Source organism: Tamandua tetradactyla, chromosome 18 (assembly GCF_023851605.1).
Source record: "Tamandua tetradactyla isolate mTamTet1 chromosome 18, mTamTet1.pri, whole genome shotgun sequence".
Lineage (NCBI taxonomy): Eukaryota > Metazoa > Chordata > Mammalia > Pilosa > Myrmecophagidae > Tamandua > Tamandua tetradactyla.
In genome coordinates, this window is record NC_135344.1 from 42,673,202 (window position 1) to 42,692,371 (window position 19,170).

At 38.4% G+C, this 19,170-nt stretch overlaps 1 long non-coding RNA gene and 1 pseudogene across 5 annotated transcripts in view; both read left to right on the forward strand.

Annotated features, from left to right (window-relative positions):
* LOC143662626 (uncharacterized) overlaps positions 1 to 19,170 on the forward strand; it is a 413,209-nt gene that overhangs the window by 116,528 nt on the left and 277,511 nt on the right. The window lies entirely within an intron of this gene.
* LOC143662752 (RAF proto-oncogene serine/threonine-protein kinase pseudogene) lies at positions 14,906 to 16,028 on the forward strand (annotated as a pseudogene).

Consider the following 19,170-nt stretch of genomic DNA (forward strand, 5'->3'; position numbering starts at 1 on the left):
AAACTCTGCATCTTCGCAACTCAAACTTTTCTAGAGCGATATCACCACCATTCTAATCTCCCTATTGATAGTAATAATACCTAATATTTATCAAGCATGTCTTATATATCAGGTATTGCCCTAAGTACTTTTCATGAAATTTATTTTTTAATAAATAAAAGAAAGATTTCAGCTTGCCCAAAGTCATGAGACTGGGATTTGAACCCTGATATTCCACTTTCCCAGACTGAATTATTAATTACCAGAGTCTGTTTCCTCCTTCACAAAAACTGTTACTCAGTGGTTCAGATGAGCTGAGGCCTGTAGTACAAGTTGTGGTATGCTGCACAGATCTCATTCTAAGCATTGCAGCATTTATTCCTCTAGTTGCCAGAACTGTCAATAGTTAAATGCTCACATATGGGTCTTTTCCAGGAATTTTCCTCAGTTAAAGTGAGTTCCTTCAGTTTTTCTGTCCCTTCCTGGGACAGCCTTCATCCCCTGACTGGTCAAGGTGAGAATGAAAGACCCAGGTCTTTGCCCCACGGTGTGCTTGCTCCCAAATGTGACACTTCTGAAGGGTCATCCAGCACCAGAGCTCTGGGGGGATTGGTTGAGGCCTTTGTTGAGACTTTATCACAGTTCAGTTTCTCTCTCTGCTTCCCTTAATCCTATAAAGGTGAAGTCTCCAGAGAGCACTCCCCAACAAGTCTCATAGATACAAATTTCCATATCAAACTGTTTCCTGAGTAATTTAACCTAAGTTAAGGCCTCAGCAGCCACCAGAGATGAAATGTAACTTATAAGTTCCTAGGGGTAATAGATCTAGGATCAGGAGAGTACAGAACAAATTCAAATAAGTGACATTTGAGATATCTAAAGAGGTTTAAAAGATGTCAAAATTAGGAACCCTCTCATTCTCTGTTAATTGTGAAACAGAGAATAAAATCAGAAGGGACTTATCTCAGTTTTGTTCCTAAGATATTTTTCTCTTAAATTTCTACACTGAAAGATTGGAAAGAATTCTAAATTGACTTTAAAGAATGATCTCTTTTCAATCTCTATTGATTTCAAAATATTTCATATTACATACTAATTTCAACTATCCTGAACATTATAGTACATCTGTGATCTCTGACAAACAATTAATTTTTACTGCTATACTACATTATATTGTATGCTTTTGTTGTACAAACCAGCTCTAGTTTTGTCTTCCACTTTATAGTATTTGTAACCTCTACGAGGAAAGGTGCCATGTTTTTTAACTTCAGTATACTTCACAATGCACACCATGTCCAGCATTTGGCAGTGTTCAGAATATATAGGAATGTCTCAACATCTGAGAATTATTAAAGGCAAGAAACACATTCAATATATTCATTTTTTAGAAGTTGCAAAACTTATTTGGAAAATTAAAACCATTAATTATTAAAGTCTATTAAAGTTTTAACACCCTACCTTCCCTATCTTCTTGCCCTAAGTTAGCTAGAGAGCTAGTTGTATATACTGACAGATTGCAGTTTTGCAATCATGAATCTGAGTTCTAGTATTTTCTGCAAATAACACTACTGCAATATTAAAAATGAACCATAGAGAATCAAAGAAAAAACCATTCTGTGGCATGGTGTCTAATTTATTAGTGAACTATAGTGTAGTTTAAATGCTTATAGAACAAAATAAGTACAAATATCTCATTCTTTTCCTAATGCATAACGCTTTGCAGATAAAAGCAACCTAAAAGTAATATTTCGTATGGATATTTTTCTTACTATCCAAAATGTGGGTCTCCATGTGTTGTTATCTTCACGCAGACTGTTGTTGTTGCTTCTGTTTTAACTGTTGCTGTGGTGCTCATTTTTTATTTTATTTTATTGGCCTAAAGAGGCTGGATAGAACTATGCAGTTTTTGAGATGTTGAATGCTCCTCCTCTTCCAGAAGGAAATTTATTCCAAGAGAAGAGTCCATTTCTGGGGCTGGCTAGAGTGCCATATGATCTGTTAGATGCAGTTAAATATCAAGTTCCCTTTCCCCTCTCTGATATAATAAATGGGGTGATTTCTTTTTTATTTCATTTGGAAATCTCAGTAAAAATTAATCAAGCATGTTTTAATAACCCCAGTTTTAAGCCTCACAACTGATATGTTCATTGCCTCTACTTAAAAGGATGGGTTGGGATTGCAGAAAGATTATTTGTTCTTTTTATTAATGAGCATAAATAGATTGTTAGAATTTCAGTTATGGAATTTGCAACCATGGCTTCATTTTTAAGATCAAATTTGGTGCCCCATGATTGCTTATTTATTATTTGCAAAGTATATATTACTTATATTCTGTATATTAATAGTCTTCCAAAAAGCAAGGATAACACATTCATACCACTTTCTCCATTGTTACTGGTATTCATAAGCTATTACTTTTGAATGTTTCAGGTCTCATAACTAAAAAAAGTGTCAAAAAAGAAAAGCAATGGAAACATTGTTTTATAAAAGAAATAAAAATAAAAGGTTATCTCACTGATAATGAATACTCAAATATAAGATATTAGAAAGTATATGAATATACTCCTATTAAGTTTGTGTTGGGTTGCATTTAGAGCATTTTATTAAAGAAGTTCGTGATATTAATCTCATTTAAACCCTAACTTGTATATATTTTGTCTATTCCAAATAATATTTTTGTAGTTAACTCTTCCATCAAGGTCCAGATAAAGTCCTTCTTTCTGTGGTTAGGTTCAAATTAATAATGCAAAGATGAAATGGTATTATGGTGTCATCTCTAAAATTTTCTTTTTTGGAAAAAAAATTACAGAAGCTACAGGTTATTCTCTTCCATTTCCTCTTGTTTTTATCCAACTTCCCCAGCACTGCTTCCCTCTCTGTTCCAGTTTTCCATTTAGTCTCTTTCCATTTAAGAAAGATGAACCAAGGAAGCTTTAGTATCGCGTGTCATCTTACTTATAATAAACATCAGTGAAAAGTCCTATCTAGACAACAATTTCAATCGTTTCTATCTCAACTAAAAAATAAATATTGAAGGAGCTACAGTTAATCGCTGCTATGGTAGAATACAGACAATAGAAGTCAAGGGATTCCAAGGATTTAACATCTCAGGGGGAGATGGACATTTATCTCCCTAATTCTAACATGCTAAAATTGAGATATCAAGTTTGGTATGCTATTGCCTAATAAAGGAGCAGTTAAATTTTATTTGAGAAGAGTTACCTGTCTCTTAAAAATTTATAATCTCACATAGAAAATCACTTACATAAAATATCCTACATATGTGTCATATACTATATAATGTAAAGTGAAAAAAAATGTCTGCCTTAATTATTTTCCTTATCTGGTAAGCAGTATAAGGTCACTGGTTTGCTAATCATTTCTTCCTGTTTTGAAATCCAGGTGGGTCCTTTGAGATATAAATTTACTTTCTTGTACTAAAGTCATATTCAAGTCAGCAACCCATATTAAACAAATAAGCAATTAGCCTTGAGGATCCTTATCTCCTGCAGTGCATCTTAGAAAGAAAATAGAAAATCATATGCCATCTGACATGCCCACATTCTTCTAATTCTTACTTCTGTAGAGAATAGGCATTGCTAAAGTGTGCTCTTTGAAGCCTCAGCTTAATCACACTGTTTTGTACCCAAAGCTCAGTTTTTGACTCTAGCAAAATCACAAATGGATTCTATTTTTGCTTCCAGTTTTAGGCTAGAAAGAAAATTAGTTGCTCTCTGATTTGAAGTAATTCTTTTTCAATTTTGGTTCTCTTTTAAACTTGTTTGTTTCTCAACAAATAAAAAATACCATCATGAAAGCCTCAGGGTGGACCATTGAACTCAATTTTCTATTTTCTTTAGATCTTCAGTATCTACTATAGTGCTGGGCCCACGGGAAGCATTCTCTAAATCCTAGCAAGGTACAATTGGATTAATCATCACCTAGTAGTTTAAGTTATCAGGAATTAGACTGTGAAGGTAAAAGGCAGAGAGTGAAGCATCTTAATGAAGATATGATGTCACTAAATTTAAACGAACAAGGCTAGCATGTCTAAAAATGTAGCAATTCTCATTACCAATGTAGTTTTCTTTTTCTTTTTACTGAAGAGGTCAACCACTCTGTTTTGTTCTAATGAAGGACTTCTGAATTGTTTTTAGTCTTGATTTCAGTTTCAAAGGAAGAGATTCATAAGCTAAAATTCCTCCTTGGTCATCAGAGAAAGTTAAAAACAGCAAAATAAAACTACCAACAAAACAAAACAAAACCATAAAGTGCCAAAGAGCAATCTTTATGTCTTCAAATAGAAGCTGGAAAACACCAATAAAGTTTGGATTCAGCTCAAATGTACCATCAACCTTAGGCAGCTTCCCCCTTCACCCCCCACCCCTTTCCCCCTTTTAATGGTCCATTTGTCTATTCCCCCTGGAAGATCTATAGAGAAAATTATGGGGCAGAATGTAGATCCAATTGCACATCCTGCTACAGGAGAAACGATTCCTGTTCTCATCATTGGGATCGATAATTTGCTAACACAGTATTAGCAAAAGCAACAATTCTACCAGGTTAAAGGAGTTTTACACTGAATGATGACAGCCCAGGAAAGGCAAAAGTCAAGCAAGTAAATCCTGGCAGCCTTTTACTATGGAGAGAGCACATGCCAGTGAATCAATAGTAGCTCTGGTGAGTCTGGGCTGTAAAGATGCTTTATGGTTCTGCCTAAGTACATTGGCACAGATGTTCCTCTTAATATCTGTACATGGGAGCCACTGGGATGCAGACCTCCCCCTTTAATGAGAGCATTTCCTCTTCAGAAGAATGGAAGTCTTTTCCACCAACCCAGAGCATGCTGCACGATCCCTCTATAGAAACAACAAGGAGAATACTAAAGAGTAAGTTGGAAAGATGATAAAAGAAGCCCCACAGGGCATGGAAAGGGGTCTTAGAGAATGACACTTTACCTCAATGGAGTTCAAGAACTGATCAAGAGACCCTTTCTCCCAGATGTCTTCTGAATCATTTAGCTGATTCTGTACTGATAGAAACAGGAACTATTAAAAATTATGTGATTCTTGGTTTTTCTTTGAGACACAAAAATCATCTCTGGTTAAGAAATCAAACTTCTGGAACAATGACTTGATTTACCCAAAGTCATTAAATATGGAAGAGCTGAACTGGGGAAGGAATACCCTGTGCTTGATCACCAGACTAGTGGCCCTCCAACTGCCTCCAGTGATAATCTACTACTTATGTACCATTTTATATTCTTGTAAGCTTTCTTTCACTGTGTAATTAAGTAAGGGGGTCTGTTCTGGCTCTCTCCTTTTTAGGCACACCGTGAAATTGTACTTCCTGAAATTGTTCCTTGTGTTTGAATAGGATCATAAAAAGAGTTCTGCTGATGAATTGTGAGCAGAAGTCTTTCCTGCACTGGAAGGATTACTTTCCCATTAAACACTTGTGTTGAACAACATGGCTAAGAAAAAGGAGACAAAAGGGATGTGTCTTACATGGAAGGCTGACAAATGCAGAATAACCAACAACTGAATTGAGAAAAAGACAGACATTTAACAGAGAATGCTGGGGGTGGGAGGGACTAAATTAAAATAGATGTCTAGAAAAAACACCATGGGTGTGGCTTTTGGTATTTGAAGCTTATTTCAGTTAAATAGACGAGAAGACAAGCTTCTCAGAAGATTGTATTTCCAAAAGAACCATCAACCTAGACTAACATAGCATCTTTTAAAGATTTAAAGCAACTCTTGGTCTCCCGACTATCTGTGAGCAAGAAGCAAGCTGAGAAAGCTGCTCAATACCCAAGCAGGTCATTATTTCCAAGATCCACTGCAGATGTTGCCAATATGGGTGAAGGAGAAGGAAGCACCTCCCAGAGAATGCAGCCAAGGACCATGGAGAGTAGTGGACTGGGCACTCTTCCCATGAAGTTGACTCAGAACCTAATCAAGAAACATTCCTCACTCAAAGCATAAGACCCTCACTACATCTGCCAAGATTTCAGAATTGTTGCAGACAAGTGACAGTTGGTAGGTCCCCTTCTGAATGAGTGTTTACTGTGATTACCCATCCTTGTTTCTTTGTGTGTGTGTGTGATAGAGAGAGAAAGAGAGAGAGAGAGAGACAGAGAGAGACAGAGAGCAGTAGAGAGATAGCAGCACTTGTCTTTCCAATACATAGATTTCCTAATCGAGAAGGGCTTTATATTATCTTATTAAAGATTCCCACCACATAACCCCCTGATGCCACATTCCTTAAAATGCTAGATTTTGATCTTGATGTCCTGGATGAAATTTTTTGAGTTAACTCCCTTGGGGAAGGAATAAATCTATTTTTCCAGAGGGAGGGAGTATGAACTGACACTTTTGTGACTAGAAGGGTAAACTTGAGTTATCGTTAATTTTGCTTATTAAGTATTTTCAGTTCTCTGTCGTCTGATCACATGCTTGGATCATATTTCCTGGACCCTTTGCAATTAGGTAAGACCATGTGGCTAGCCAAAGGGTTTTAAGTAGCTGTGATATTTGTCATTTCTGAGCCAGGGCATTTAATTGCCAGTTCCAGGATTCCCAGGTCTTTTTCCCCCTCAGATATCTCTGGGGGTGGTGGCTGCTTCATAGATTGGGCACCAAAGGGAGGAGATATAGAGCAGATCCCAGACAAACCATAATAGATTGTAGATAAGCAAGAATAAGCTTGTATTGTTACAAGCCTTCAAGATATGAGAGCTTTAGTTACTGTATCATAATCTGACTGATAGAGACCCTGTCATCATCTTTTCTTTTATATCTAACATTTTAAGCCAGTACTGTGCCTGAAGTAGATCTTTACCAAATAAAGAATGAGCAAATGAATAAATAAAATTAGTATACAATAAAAGCATCCTTAGAAGGTATTATCGAACCTACTTCTCCCTCCAAGATTGTTCTCATGAGACTGAAAACATGAATCACTATACAATTTTTTATGAAAACTGTGACATTTTTCTACAGTTAAAGTAGTTTTTCTTATACTCCTATAATAATTGTTCTGCACAATTTTCAGAAGAATTTATAATGGCTTCTTTAAACTACCCCAGAAGTAGATATTCTCAACCAGCCACCAAAATGATATCTATAACATGCATTGGATTGTAAGGGCATTTATAGCTTTGCTAGCTGAAAATATTCCCATACAGCTCATCACATACCTTGAATGGTATCCATAAAAATGATTTCATGAGGAAAAGTCTGCTCTAATTGTAGACCCTGGTTCATGAAATGGCATCCAAAAGTAGTTACTTGATATGCTGTGTAGACTGGGGGATTCAATTCTTTTCTTAGCTTGAGGACCCGATTTATAGGGTTTTCATTGTATGTATGCAATTAGAATTTATTTAATGACCCAGGGACTATGCTTGGGGACCCACTGCAAGCTTTGCCTTCTATGGGCTGGTGCTTGTGGGAAGAGCAACTAAATTCTTAAGATAATAGTGCTTCATATTGGTAGCCAGATGAAATTTATGTAAAGTCCTTCTACTGTCTGTTCTTCTAATGTGCCTGCATTATGCCATGGCCTGAGAAAAGTGGTTATTTAGAGCAATATTTTCCAAAGTAATCTACCTTCATTGGAGTGCACTATCTGAACGTTTCAAAAACATTTAGAGAAATGTTGACTAGTTCAATAGTACATGGTTTTTCAGTATCCCGTAAAATGAAATGAGTGCCAGGCAAAAACAAGTTTGTTCTCAATTTAATCTCATTGACAGCATTCAACACTCAAGTTAGTTATAATTGAAGAAAACTTTACAGGGTGTGTGGCTTGAAAGAATATATGGACCCTAGAAAAGCCATGTTTTAATCAAAATCCCATTTCGTAAAATGGCAGAATAATCCCTATTCATTGCTGTATGTTTGAATATGTAATTAGATCATTTCCCTGGAGATGTCTCCCAATCAGGAGTGGTTTTAAACCTGGATTAGGAGAGATGTGTCTCTATCCATCTGGGTGGGTCTTGATTGGTTTACTGGAGTCCTATAAAAGAGGAAACATTTTGGAGAATCAGAGATTCAGAGAGAGCAGAGAATGCTGCAACACCACAAAGCGAAGAGCCCATCAGAGAGCGCTTTGGAAATGAAGAAGGAAAATGCCTCCCGGGCCGCTTCATGAAACAGGAAGCCAGGAGAGAAAGCTAGCAGATGATGCTGTGCTTGCCATGTGCTCTTCCAGCCGAGGGAGAAACCATGACTGTGCTCACTGTGTGCCTTCTCGGATGTTGAGAGAAAGCCTGAACTTCATTGGCCTTTTTGAACCAAGGTATGTTTCCCTGGATGCCTTTTACTGGACAGTTATATAGATGTGTTTTAATTGGGACATTTTCTTGGCTTTAGAACTGTAAACTAAGAACTCATTAAGTTCCTGTTTTTAAAAGCCATTCTGTTTCTGGTATATTGCATTTGACAGCTAGCAAACTGGAACAGATTTTGGTACCGTAGAGTGGGGTGCTGCTGCAGTTTGCAAATACCAAACATGTTGGGACGGCTTTTTAAATGGATAAGGGGGAGAATCTGGAGGAATTGTGAGAAGCTTGATAGAGAAGGCCTAGAATGCTTTGAAGAGACTGTTGGTAGAAATGTGGACTCTAAAGGTACCTCTAACCAGGCTTTAGACAAAGATGAGGCACATGTTATTGTAGACTGGAAGGAAAGGGAGCCTTGTTTTAAAACGGCAGATAATCTGGCAAAATTGACCAGTGGCTTTGGTTGGAAGGCAGATTTTAAAAGCCATGAACCTGGATATTTAGCAGAAGAGATTTCCAAATTGAATGTGGAAAGTGTAACTTGGTTTCTCCTTGTAGCTTATAGTGAAATGCGACAGGAAAGAGATAAGCTGAGAGTTGAACTCTTGGATACAAAGAAACTGGAAATTAAAGTTCTGGAAAATTCTGGACTTCCAGAAAGGGAGACCCCAGAGAAAAGTGCCCCATGTGAGGGTTTAACCAACTGTGGAACCAGCCAGCCATTTCAGAGAAATTCAGGCTTGGACATGGAGTTATCCCAGAAGGATCTGTGAAAATTCCTTATGTCTGATGGGCATGATCCAAAGCTACTGCATAGAAAGCCAGCAAGAGTGTTGTGTGATCTATATAATGAGAACCACTGCCAGTGAGGACTGAGAGGAACAGAGAAGGGACGCATTGAAGGAAAAGTAACTTCAGAGGCAAAGCCATTGAGGCTGGGGTCTGGAGTCAAGAAGCCTTGGGCCAGAAGAGGAGACCCACCCAAGCAAGAGGAGAGGGTGAGTTTGCCCCGAAGGCAGAGGATGGGCCTTCCACCTCATTGCAGTAGAAGAGTTCTGCCTCAGGCCTTGGAGGAGGTGAAACATATTCCTTGGGGTTTGGGGAGAGCCTGGCTGCCATCACATGGAGGAGTTGAGTGTGTACCCCGAATATGGCAGAGAGCCTGGGTGCAGCCCTGATGCTTGGAGAGGATGGACCTGAGAAAAAGGTGGTCTCCCCAGTGTCCCCCAAAGTTGTATTCAGAGAGAGGCAAGTCACTGCATAGGCCATTGGAAAGGGTGGGACTGCCACTTTCTAAAGCCCCAAAGATAAATGACTCTCAGACTTTGAAATCTAATAGACTTTGCCCTTCAGGTTTTCGAAACTGTATGGGTCCGGTGACCCCTGTGTTCCTTCCTCCCTATGGAAATGTGTTTATGTATCCCATGATTGTTCCTTCTTTGTATGTTGGCAGCAAATAATTTATCAGTTTTCAAAGGTCCAGAGACAGAGGAGAATTTGCCTGAGCACAACCATCCTTGTAGCTAACTTTGATGAGACTTTGTACTGGTTTTAACCTTGTGTTGTATTTGTGAGGTCACTGAAATGGTTTAAAGTTTTCTGAGATTGTTATGCCATTCATATATTTTTGTATGTGGGAAAAACATATCTTTTTTAGGGTCCAGAGGGTGGAATGTGCTGGCTTGAAAGAATATATGGACCCTAGAAAAGCCATGTTTTAATCAAAATAAAAAATGGCAGAATAATCCCTATTCAATACTGTATGTTTGAATCTATAATTAGGTCATCTCCCTGGAGATGTCTCCCAATCAGGAGTGGTTGTTAACTTTGATTAGGGGAGATGTGTATCTACCCATTTGGGTAGGTCTGGATTGGTTTGCAAGAGTCCTATAAAAGAGGAAACATCTTGGAGAATCAGAGATTCGGAGAGAGCAGAGAATGCTCAGTACCACGAAGCAGAGAGTCCATCAGCCAGTGCTTTGGAGATGAAGAAGGAAAACACCTCCTGGGGAGCTTCATGAAACAGGAAGCCAGGAGAGAAAGCTAGCAGGTGACGCTGTGCTCGCCATGTGCCCTCCCAGCCAAGGGAGAAACCATGACTATGTTCACCATGTGCCTTCTCGGATGTTGAGAGAAACCCTGAACTTCATCAGCCTTCTTGAACTAAGGTATCTTTCCCTGGATACCTTTGATTGGGCATTTCTATAGACCTGTTTTAATTGGGACATTTTCTTGGCTTTAGAACTGTAAACTAAGAACTCATTAAGTTCCTCTTTTTAAAAGCCATTCCGTTTCTGATATATTGCATTCCAGCAGCTAGCAAACTAGAACACAAGTGAAATCAGTAAATATCTCCAAGCAAATGAAAATGAAAACACAATATATCAAAACTATTGATAAGAAAACTTTTTTTCTTATCAATCCCTTGTTCCTTTTCTGTGGGGAAAAGTTAATATAAGAAGAGTTGTAAAACACTACAAACTGTTTTTGAAATCCACCTAAACAGGTAGGAACTGATCAACATCATTGTACCAACAAATGCCCAAACTCAAAGAATAAAAGCATGTTAAAGAGGAAGGGGGTTTCAAGTACTACTTGAGAGTTTTAGACGAGAAGGAACTGAGGTCCAAGTAGTTAAAGTAACTCGCTCATTTTAAAGAGGTAATGAGTGTCAGAGCCACTCTTGGTACCTAAGGCTGCTGACCCCTTGTCTAATATTTCATCCTTCAGAAAGTGCAAATCCCTGACACTTACATGTCAAAAACAGTCAAGTAAAAATCATTCTGTGTTGAGCCTTGAGCTGCCAGATCTCCCCATTATAAGGATGCAAAAGCTAAAATAAATAAATCCAAAATATCTTTTCATATATATCCTAAGTCATAGTTATTTCAGTGCCTTACCTTAGTGGTTTTCAAAATGGATCCTTAAGTTCCAAGGTTTCCATAAGATTCCTCATAGGTGGGATGACCATATAATTTATCATCCAGACTAGGTCAATTTTGAGAATGAAAGGGAGTACTATTTCTGTATTCACCAGGCCAACAGGTGTCAAAAAAGAACTTTACAGGGCAAATTTGGATTCTAGTTAGCTTACTCATTGTTTTCTAGAAAAAAGGAGGCTGTTCCTGAGTGCAGAGTTAGCAGCAGGTGGGTTGTGTACCCCCCTTCTTTGATTGAAACAGAGAAGAGCTCTTTTTCTAGTTTTAAATTTGGAGCAGCTATACAAAATTTTATTTGGGAAAAAAATTCATGATAACATTTAAAAGATTTGAAAAACACTTGAAGCACCCTCATTTAGGCAATCAACATAATAATAAAATCAACAAATTCCATGAGTGCCTCATAAACAAAGCCTTCTAGATGGAGTAATAATCAGAAAAGTAATAATTCTTCCTTTCTTCTTAGTGACCTCCTTCACTACTTAACTTAAAATCTTATCCAAAATTAGGGTGCACGGATGGTTCAGTGGTAGAATGCTCACCTTTCATACAGGAGACCCGGGTTCAATTCCTGGACCATGTACCCCACCAAAAAACCCAAAAAACCCTTATCTAAAGTTGGTGGTTCCTTGGACCTACATATTTAATTTAGTCTGGGATGAAACGTGAGAGATCAGTATAGGGGTCGAAGGTCAGACCACTCACTCCCTACTGTCCACCTAGTCACATTTAAACCAATAACAATCACATGAAAATTAAAGAGTGATTGTGGGGCAGTGGTAAAAATGGGGTTTGCAATAAGAGGAAAGGAGTTTCTACTCTTAAATTATGTAAGCGATTCTCCTAAAGAATTGTGATCTGACAGGGCTGTGTTTCATGCCTGGACTGACATCCTCAGAGACTTGTGAATTCAGGAGTAGCCTACATAATTTTGAAGGGCTTGAAAGAGAAGATATACTATCAAATTTTATTTATCATTCTCCCAGTAAAGACCCAGATGGTAATGTAATGTCTGAAGAACAGGTGATGAGTCTGGATTATTTTTCTGTTTTATCAGTGCTTTTGGGGTGGGGGGGCACTGTTGAGTGTTCTCTGAACTTTTTTTAGTGTGTTTGTCCATCTTGGCCCACTATTTCCTTACTTTAGTATACTTTTGGTATCACTATGTTCAGAACACTTATGATCAGTTTTCAACTTTGTATATTGGACCCATTATACTCCCTAGTCCCATTTATATATCTGTTCAATATCTGGGCATTTGAGATTATGTTGTGTTCACGGAATTATGTTTTCACTTTTTTATATTCATGCTCATACTTCTAATCACTCAGAGTTATCAGTGTATCAAAGTAGAGTGAGTTATAAAATGATCCAATGTATTTTCATAATTTATACAACCTGAAAATGGTATTTAGTCTCTAAACCTAACTTATCCATTAACCTTGGCTTTTATCACTTGGAAAATTATCTCAACTACTTGTACTGTCTTTGACATCTACCAGATCATGTAGAAATTGTTTTTATTAAGTAACTTCCCTGGGCCTAGAATTATCCACTTAGTGAGTTACATAAGAACTTAAGAGTTGCAGTCTAATGGGAGAGACAAAATAAGTTCAAGTAATAGTGCCTGGCAATATCCAAATAATTCATATGAGATACAAACAATAAATGACTCAGGAGTTCTCAGTAGGTTAAGATCAGTGGAGGCTGCAGTCAACTGGGAAGACTTTATCTCTGTTTATGCAAAGGCAAACTTTAAAGTTTAACAGAGTTCAGATGAAGAGAAGATAAGGAATGGTAGATACGGTGAGGGCTCTACCCAATGATTATTCTTCTCTTCCTTCATAATAGAACACAAACTTAATCATTTTCTGCATTATGTCCAGATAAATAAACTATACTTTCCAGAGTCTCTTTCTTCTGATGATGAGGGTAGAGGACATCTGACATAAATCTAACCAAAGAGATGGAAATGGAAACTCTACTGGAAATTTCTGGAAAGTTTTGTTTTTCCTGGTATAAATTACTTTTGCTCTTTATGACACTATTATTCATCTTTCCTCAAAGGTCTTTGTGATTCTGGAGGTGGATCAGCCAAATTGCAAGTAGGTCGGTGGCTCAGCAGGCAGGAATGCTTGCCTGCGATGCCAGAGGACCTGGGTTCAATTCCTGGTGCCTGCCCATGTAAAAAAAAAATTCCAAGTAGGAGGAAACCGTTCAGATAAAAGCTATGTGCAGCTGATGGTGGAGATGGCGGCTAGATGTAGCTGTTTTTTTTTTTTTTTTGTACTTAGGTTTTTGATGATCTGTTTGAACAAATGTACCAGGCTTAAACTGCCCACTTCCAGAGTTCTGGTTGCAGAACTAAAATATAACCCCTCTTTTATTTGGTTATTGCAATTGTATTTCTGTTACGCAGCCAAACATAATCTTTCATTGATAACAAGGAGGTTAGAATATGCCAAATAAGAATAGAAATGAACTTTTATGTCTGGAAATATAGGAAAAGGAACTGGCCAGAAAAGAATAAAAAATTCATCTGAGGGGTATGTCTCTGTAGTGTGGAATAGGAAGACAAGGTAATTTTACTCAAAGATACCACAACTGGAAATTTTCTAGTACTCCCACTCTCCTTTTTCAGATGTATGCTTATAAACTCTGATTTATGAGGTTATTATTTTGCTTTTGCCATGTTTGCCATGGGAAGCCAACTCCACTCTCTTTTTCTGTTCATATTTTATTTCACTAATTTTATTCTTATTAATTTCATTGACTTTTAAAGCAAAAAATAATAATAATTGTTTATTGTAAAGGAAAAAATAGAAACACACAGAGGAAAAAGTGAAAATCCTACTTCACACTCCTGCCAGTGGTCCCTCACCCTATGAAGCCTCACTCTTCTGCATATAGGCAGCCAGCATTGTCAGTTTATCCATGTGCCTCTGGACCTTTCATATACTGTTGCATATTTTATATAAATAGATATATAGAGAAAATGGTCTTTTTGTTATGGTGCTTTGTTTTTTTATATTATTTTTTTTTAAATTAGATAAATCGATGTATGTGTATGTGTTCATATATATATGCATAATTTAATGAGAAGAATCCTAGAGAGAAGCAATAGGGTTTAAAATCAATTCATTTAAACTACAAAAATTTTTAGTTGTTTTATTGAGATGTGTCTACACATTATACAGTCCATCCAAGGTTTACAGCCAATGGCTTTTAGTATAATCACAGAGTTGTGCCCTTATCATCAGTCAATTTTAGAGCTTTTTTTTTTTCAAAAAGAAAAATGCTTTACCTCTTAGCAATAACTTTTCAATCCCTCTGTTCTTCTACAGTCCTATATAATCACTAATCTAATTCAGTCTATATAGATTTATTTACATTTAAAGAATACTAACATGTTTTTTGGCTTACTTTTTAAACTTGATCTTGGAGATCTCCTCATGCTGGTATGCATAGCTGCCTCACTCTTTTTAGTAACTGAATCATAGATCATAGTCTATTAGTCAGATAGGGCTGGTTATGCTACATTAACAAGCAATCTTAGTTACTTAAAATAGCAAAGCTGTATTTCTTTTAACTATGACACATTAGTGTCTCTACTAACTGGGAGAACTAGCTGTTTAATGTGCCCTCATTTTGGAACTGAAGCTAAAAGAAGATCCATCATCTAGAATGTTCAGCATTCATGCCTAATGTCTATATGGTCAGTACCAACCTACCTATGGCCAGCATATGATAGAGGATGCAATTTGAAGTCACAGTGAATCAGCCTTACCTTCAGCCCTGTCCAGCAGCCCCAACAAATTGAGCACAACAGGCTGATCACAGCCCAAAATCCTTGTGCCAGTACAGCATCCAAGACCTAAGAGAAAAACAAAATCAGACCTTTTAGACAAAGAGATTCAAGCTATTACTGGGAAATGGAAGCCAGTGAAGTGATGTTCTCCATTTACATTGGGTCAGAATCATTTGGGACTGTTTATAAAGGAAAGTGGCCTGGAGACATTGTAGTAAAGATCTTAAGGTTTGTTGATCCAACATCAGAGCAGTTCCAGGAATGAGGTGACTGTCCTTCACAAGACACGACACATGAACATCCTGCTCTTCGTGGGGTACATGGCAAAAGAAAATCTGGTGATCATGACCCAGTGGTGTGAGGGCAGTTTCCTCTACAAACATCTGCATGTCCAGGAAACCAAACTTCAGATACTCCAGCTAATTGGCATTGCCCAGAAGACAGCTCAGGAAATGGACTATTTGCATGCAAAGAACATCATCCACAGAGACAGAAAATAAATTCTCCATGAAGGCCTGACAGTGAAAATTGGAGATTTTGGGTGGCAGCAGTGGAGTCACTCTAGAGTGTTTCTCAGCAGGTTGAACAACCTGTTGACCCTGTGAATGGCCCCAGAAGTGATCTGAATGCAGGACAAAAACCCATTCAGCCTCCAGTCTGATGTATACTCCTATGGCATTGTGTTATTTAAGCTGATGACAGGGAAGCTTCCTTATTTACATATCAGCAGCTAGGATAAGATTGTCTTCATGGTGGGCTGAGGGTATGCCTCCCAGATCTTAGTAAGCTATACCAGAAGTGCCCCCAAACAATGAAGAAGCTTGTAGTCAACCATGTGAAGAAAGTAAGGAAGAACATCTCTTTTCTCCCAGAGTGTCTTCCATTGAGCTTCTCCAACACTCTACCAAAAATCAGCTGGAGTGCTTCTGAGATATCCCTGCATCAGGTGGCCCACACCAAGGACATCAGTGCCTGCACCCTGACCACATCCCCTTGACTGCCTGTCTTCTAGTTGCATTTTATGCCTGCATTTGGGCCACCAAGGTGGGGAAGAAGAGTCAGCAGGCATTACTTTGCTGCTCCATTTCTATGGGGGCAGAGAGCTCATTTTAAGAGAAGCTGCTGCTAAGGACTTCCTAGATTGCTCATGGGGCCTTCTTTTCTACCCTTATTGGCCCTGGGAGAAGGAAGCCATTCACAATGCTGGTTTGTCCTGCTATCTCTCCTCTCCTCCATGCTCATGAGTCAAGCTTTCTGTAGATGCACAAATGGATGCAGATAGCAGTCCATCATCTGGGGCCCTGGCTGCTGGCTAAATGAATATTTTTAAGGCAAAAAAAATGAAAGGTACTCAGAAAGGGAAGTAAAAGGCACTCGGAAGGGGAAGTAAAGATAGAAGGCAACCAGCCCTGATACTGTGGGGACATATGGATTTTGGAAATAAGCTCCTATGAGGAATGTGATCACAGGAAGGAATTCTTCTTCAAAGACAGTGGTGGTGCACCAAGCTGGTAGTTTTGTACATTAATGCACAAAACAGCCTGGGACTGTGGAAACCCTGGCCTCTTGAAGGAGCTTGCTTTAGTATTATGGAACTTGACTTCTAGGATACTTCCTTCTCTCACACAGGCTGTGAGGTGCTTCAGTGTATTGGGATGGTTTTCCTGATGAGGCAAATGCTCTGCCCCTCCCTTTCTCTGCCCTCCTCTCAGGGAGCAGTCTTCCATCATGCTGAATTTAGTCTTCCAGGAGCAGCCCTATTGGGTTAGGGCCGCAGAGCCAGCTTTGTCTCTACAGTCACATCATGTGTATGCAAGGAAGCCAAGAACACAGGTTTTCTTGATGATTTGGGTTTTAATTTTGTTTTTATTGTGCCTGCCAAAATACAGTTATTATCCTCTGGTTCCTCAATTATGTTACGTTAATAAAATACAGTTAGGTTTCATGGCTGTTAACCTCCTTTTAAAGTAATAAATTGTCACAGGTTAGGACCACAATTCAAATTCTCCACTTGCTCACTCCTTTAAAGTGTAGGACATTACACTAGTACTCCCTCTGGAGCAGAATGCAGGAAGTTGGAAATAGGCCTGGAGCTAGACCGGGAATGAATTTAATTCAGCCTTTGTCTATATTCTTTGTAACCTTAAAGAGTTAACCATTTATAAAAATTAAGCAAAGAACACTCTAAATCTAAAGGTTTGTGGTTAAACTAAAAGATCTTTTCTACCCACACCTTAAAGTAATGGGTTTCATAAAATAGTTGGTATCTAGAGCTTTTACAAAAATAGATAAATTCAGACTTGGAGGCGAATTCTTTCTGATTTACAAGATTATTATGTTCTTTGTTCAATTAAAATCACAGCTAAGGGTGCAAGGGTGGTTCAGTGGTAGAATGCTCGGCTTCCATGCGGGAAACCTGAGTTTGATTCCCGGACTATGCACCCCCGTCCCTCAAAAAAAAAAAAAAAAAAAAAAAAATCCTAGCTGAGGGGAAAAAATAAAAAACACTTTCTGAATATAAAACATTTTGAGTTCTGTTCCAGTCCTGCTGCTTATTGTAGTAGCCACACCTACCTTGTCTCTGGCAGGTGAATGCTACCATTAAACTCTAAATTTCTGACCTCAGATAATCTGGAAGTCTGTTTCACAGTGACATCTCCTGAATTTCAGAGGCCACCCTCTGTAGAGCTGCTTTGTGATGGTTGTGCCGTTCTCACAGATGTGTTTCTCATTGTTGTGATGAAAAGTATGCAATTTGGGTTCTTTCAGAGGAGATTGGACAACAAGTCTCAAGTATAAAATCTAATGTAGCGGTATTCCCTCCCTGAGTGTTTCAATTCCCTTTTCCCAAAATATAAAAATGAAGTTCTGATATCTCAACTTTATTTAATGGAGGCCATATGAGTCTAGGTTTTAGTAAATCAATTAAGCAGCTGTTTGAGAAACTCATACTTCTCAGACTAAATCATTGAATCTGGAATCTGTGTTCAGTGCACCCATATTGCTATTTTTAATCTGACCCGTCTTAAAGTTTCATTATCCTTGTTCTTAAACCCTTAGAATCCATCCCAATGCGTATTCACAAATGTATGCCAATATAAATAAAAGTAAAATCTTGTAACTCTTCCAGCATATATGGTTTCATGCTTTCTACATATGTAACTACAGAGAATTAGAGGCTTTACTCAATCTTTGGAAAAGATAGGATATTGAAGACAAGTGAAACTGTTGCCAATGAAATCAGTTTCCAACACTTGTTTGCCCAGTGTTTCTGGGGAGCCACATGCATGACTAGTGGGTTCTGCCATCAATTATTAGGTCAAGTTAGGAGTATGAAAGCAATAAGAAGTTGTGGGTCTTGAGAAGAAATGGCATACTACTGCAGGACAACTGCTTCAGCTGTGGATAATAAAAATCTTCAGACAAGGGGGAGGCTGCAATTCATACAGGGAAAGGAGCTGTTTCTCTGGCAAAGGATGAGACTCTGTGGGATTTGGGGTTCCTAGGCACCCAGATTCAATGGAATCTATCTACTGTCCCTATTCAAATTCTCAGGATCATACTCTTTCGTCATCATTGCTGTAACTTTTTGACCAGTGTGCCTTTGACTTCAACATATGCTGTAAGTTAGCCTTAACATGATTGGGTGTGATGTCCAGAGACATTAACCTTGAAGCTTTAAGAAATGTGTGCTGGTTTGAAACTATTATATACCCCAGAAAAGCTATGTTCTTTTAATCCAATTTTGTGGGGGCAGACCCATTGTTGGGTGGGACCTTTTGATTAGGTTATTTACATGGAGATATGACCCCCCATTCAAGGTGGGTCTTAATCCTTTTACAGAAGTCCTGTATGAAAAGAATAGCAACAGAAGACATGCAGAGAGCTCAGAGCTGATACGGAAGGAAGAGAGATGAAACCAAGTGAAGGACAGAGGGAGAAAGATGCTTGGAGATGGAAAATGCTCCGGGAGATGCTAAACTAAGCGAGGACTCACAGGTGCTTAGAGAAAGGAAATGCCCCAGGAGAAGCTGGAAGGACCCACAGGAGCTGAGAGAGCCATTTTGAAACCAACTCAACAGAGGAGGGCCAACAGATGTCACCATGTGCCTTCCCATGTGTCATGGTCAGGTTCTTGTATCAACTTGGCCAGG